Source organism: Labeo rohita, chromosome 8, assembly GCF_022985175.1.
Source record: "Labeo rohita strain BAU-BD-2019 chromosome 8, IGBB_LRoh.1.0, whole genome shotgun sequence".
Taxonomy (NCBI): Eukaryota; Metazoa; Chordata; class Actinopteri; order Cypriniformes; family Cyprinidae; genus Labeo; species Labeo rohita.
This window is the reverse complement of record NC_066876.1, coordinates 11944345-11949052: the sequence shown is the minus strand read 5'-3', so window position 1 is coordinate 11949052 and position 4708 is coordinate 11944345.

Below are 4708 nucleotides of genomic sequence, written 5' to 3'. Positions count from 1 at the left end.
AAAAGTGAAAAACCTTCACTTTCCCTGCAGCTGTTACAAGTTCCTACATGACTACAACCGGAAAGGATTTTCATAAACTCGCCACAAATGTATACACACACCCTTTGCCTTTCTTCTGAACTAAGATTGCAGTGGATAAACATTTGCAACAAATAATGCAAATGAGATTTTTAACTGCTGTTCGGACAGTTGTAAGAGAACTCACGGTATTTTCAGTTTATATTACAGATTAAATGAAGTACTCACCAAGCTGACATTTAAAAGCGTAAAAACATGAACATACATCAATATGCACTAAAAGTGATGCAAATGCCACAGTGAATTAGTGTGCATAGTTTCATGTAAATATTTTGAGAATAGCCTGTTAAAAAAGTGTGCTTTTCAGTGTCATTTCAGATGTTTGCATCAGAAACGACAGTGTTGTTTCGGTTGCCCTGTATCAACACTGATCATTAATTCAGTCGCTCTGTTGCATAACCATGGGCCAAGGGAGCAAGAAACAAGTGTAGGATGGAGAAAAAGAAAAGAGAATCTGAAGGACAAGGCTAAACATCAAGCACTTTACAGGTTTATAAAGCAAACAGACACAGGAGAGAATGAATAAATAACATCATCGACCCTCTATCAACAGCACAAGAGGGACTTTTGACAAGTGTTTGCCTGTCAAGTGCAATAGAGTTTAATGTGTGTCACCCCTTTCCACTTCCCAGCAGAACGCACCATTAACTCGCTTAATTCAATGCTAAACGTCATTGCTTCACACATCTGATTACTCAGTGTGACTGATTCACTCAACTTGTTCAACAGCAATGAAATCGGAGACTGTAAAGTATAAGGCAAAAGCAGTCCCCTCATACATTTATGAATGGGACAAATCAGTATATAGTAAATAGTCCTGTTTTCCAGTTGAAAGAGCCAACCAAATTTTGGATACAGACACCACAGGGCTCAATATGGTTGTTCACCAAGGCTGATTTATTTGATTAAAAATCTAATTATTACACAGTAAAACAGTAAAAACAGATTTGCCACCCAAAATAGCGAAAAACCTACTTTTGCGAACAATAGTCCTGTTTTTTTTTTGTTTGTTTTTTTGTGCCTGATTGGAACCAACATGCAGAAAAAAATCTCTAGAGAGTGAATATCAATAATTATCAAAAAACTTGAGTTTCTGACTCACCGTCGCAAAGACACGCCAAAACATTCAAAAGAAGCAGGGCCACTTTTCCTAAAACAGCTATAACTTTTCAGTGGAATGAAATATTTACATCAAACTATGATACGCACACATAGGACCTCAATCTAAAGTCACATGAGAAAAATAATAATGAGTCTATAGGACAAAAACATAAAAACGGCATATGACAGAGCTCGTTCTGAACAACTTTGCCTCAAGAACCACTGCCGTCAATCAAATTGTTTGTTTATTATTTAAGAGTATGTACAAACCCTATTTTTGCTAACTTTTTCACTTATCCTCAAGAAAACCACTGCAGTAGAATTCTCTGGACTCTCTAGATCAATAATTATCAAAAAAAGAACTTTACACTAAGGTTAGATATAACAGGACATTTTGAAAAGGTCTTTTGAAAAGGTCTTGCTAAATTTACCCAAAAGCTATAAATCCTAAAATAAAAACTAAACTTCATGAAACTAGGTGAGCATATTAAGGATATGATTTAAAAAAAGCATGCCAACTTTTATGGAGATTGCACTATAGGTAGTGTTATAACAGTTATTTAGGTTATTAAAAAAAACATCATACTTCTGTGGTAAATTATCTGGAATTGCCAAAAATGCTCTTTTTAATCATTGATTTGCCTCAATGCAACAAAGCACTTGAACCCTGGTAATCACTGCTTGGAGCTATATTATGGACGGGCCTGATTTATTCTTAATAAACAATTTCTGATACTAAAAATGCATCAGTATTATCTATATAAGTCTAAATGATACCAATAAGGCAATTACTTTCCTCTTATGGCAAGTAACCAATAGAAGGCCAATAATACAATTCTATAACTATTTTAGTCTATAACTAAATAAATTAAATACATTAAGCAGTAAAAACTTTTTATGTTTGTTATGAAAGAGGCATTATGAAAACTGTATATTCATTTTGAATTGTACTATTTAAGTTATACTTAAAGTCCAAAGTATACTTCACTTTTTACGCAGATGTGTGTGATGCGTATTTCACCATCAGAATAGTATGCGATGGCACTGAATAGTACTGTACATGCACCACCCGACTGTACGTGCAGGTCTCATGCACATTAAAGTTAATTTGCAGTAATCAGTTGTTTCACAAGGTGGCAAGACTGTCCCGGGCCGTTGTTTCACAGTAGAAAATGAAACTAAAGACACTGAACAACAACAACAAAATAGCGAGGACGCAACAACAACAGATGCTCACATTGATAAGCGCTTGTGATCAAGGGGGTATGAGACAGCTCAGCTTTAGTTTAAAAGAGTTAAAGACTAAAGACTTATAACTTATAGGAGAAAAATAGAGCAGACATTGGACTTGGATGAAGCTGTCTATAACGCATTTGTCGACCACCCACATTCGCGCACAACATCAAATGGAGTATACTTTAAAAGGCTACGCATTCAACTCCACGCATACGCTAGTGCAGGGATAGAGACGTCAGTCCTGGAGTGCCAATGTACTGGCGAGTTTAGCTCTAACCTGAAAAAAAAAAAGAAAAAAAAAAACCCTGCATCTAGCCTTAGTAATCCTGAAGACCTTGATTAGCTCATTCACATACTGTATGTTTGATTAGGGTTGGAGCTAAACCAGAGATTTTCTTACTATTGGGAAATAAGAGGGTCTGTATTACTTACTATTGGAGAAAGCGTAACGGTCAACTTGGATCATGTGTGCCTTGATAACCAGTCACATTACAGCCTTGATGTCATTGAATTTCAGTTCAGAGTTGTGCCAAAGTCACTAGAAGTCAAGCCTGCAACCATTAGCCGAAAAAGTGTAACGGCTAATGTAATGGCAGTGCGTGGGAAAGGAAACCAGAGGCAGATTTTTTTTTAATGGATGTCAATAGAGAAGAGGCTTTACTATGCTGAATAAACAGCTTTTTAAAAAGGAAACGGCTTATCATTTAATGAATCGACAGCCTATCTGCTAATCTTCAACATGTTTTACACTAAACAATAATTTAGGATCGAACTATTTTTATAGTTTACCACGAAAAAAAATGCTGTTTTATAAGAGAAGTCACTGACTTTTCATGACAGGTGGGATTCATCTTACGGCACTTCTAATTCATTCCTATGGAATCCGTAAACGGCGATTGATTGTCGCACAACTCTGACTGAAATTTAATGACGTCAAGGCTGTAATGTAATTGGTTATTAAGGGACACGTGATCCAAGTTAGCCATTACGCTTTCCACAATAGTGAGTAATACAGACACCCTCATCTCCTTAAGTAAGAAAATCTCTGGTTGTGCGACACTCAGTCACCATTTATGTAAGCTGAATCATACCTGTCGCAAAAAATCGGTGACTTATCTTATAAAACAGCATTTAATTCACTATAAACTCTAAAAATAGTTCACTCCAAAAGTAAATGTTGAAAATTAGCCGATAGGTTGATTCACTAATTTAATCTGTTTCCTCTAAAAAGCTGTTTATTCAGCGTACTGCAGCCTCTCCTCCATTGACATCCATTCAAAGAAAATGGCCTCTGGTCTCCTTTCCCAAATCAAAAGCGTTAGCTCTAGCTGTTATGCTTTGTTTTGTTTGTTTTTTTGGCTAAAGGTTGCAGGCTTGCCTTCTTTTGGCTTTGGCTAAACTCTGCAGGACAGTGGGACTCCAAATCACTTAAAATCATCAGATAACCAACATCAGTATATGTGCATCTCAAAATGTTGTCAGTTTTTACTCCTGATGTGAAATGTTATTGAAATACTTTCGACAAACTGATGTCTTCTGACCTCTCCACTGATTAAAAAGATATGAGCAGCATTTGCATTGCTGTAAATAGCTGCGAAACTGACTTTATATTATTATGTCATTCTTTTCTGCAGTCGTAAATATAATATGAGAAAGACCTCAGGGCTAATAGGTGAAAAACGATTATTACACTTCACTCATTCACATTAATGAAGAAAGCACAAATGCATGAGGACACAGAAGTTTTAGAAAGAGTATCCTCTATGCCTTCATGTTCTTTGGAGGTCACAGCTGTAATAGATGGCACTGGACTCAAGGGCCAGAACGGGCCCATTAAACGCGGCCCTTGGGAGGTCTGAAGTATCATATCCCTCTTAACTGTCACTGCCCTTATGTAAGGCGGATGTGATCCCATTCAGCGAGTGCTTATGCTGGGATTCCTAAGGTTCATGTTAACGCAGCTTGTTTTATGTTCAATCACCATCTGGCAGACCTGTAGAAATGCACATGCGGTTGAACGCACATGAGTAAAATGCTTTATAACAGATCACAGCCCACATACTGTATTGATGGCAAGACAGAACAGGACCGAATGCATGCACGCATGCATGGGGTGATATAAGAATTTAGCAAAAGTATGAAAGAGTCATTGCAGATATCAAAAATAGAAATGCCGCTGCAGTTTTTGCAAACAAGAACTTGTGGAAAGAGATAAACCGAAAGGGAGGGAAAGGAGAGGGAGGGATTGCGCGCTTGTGGGTATTATACAAAACACCCACATCATGGCAGTCTG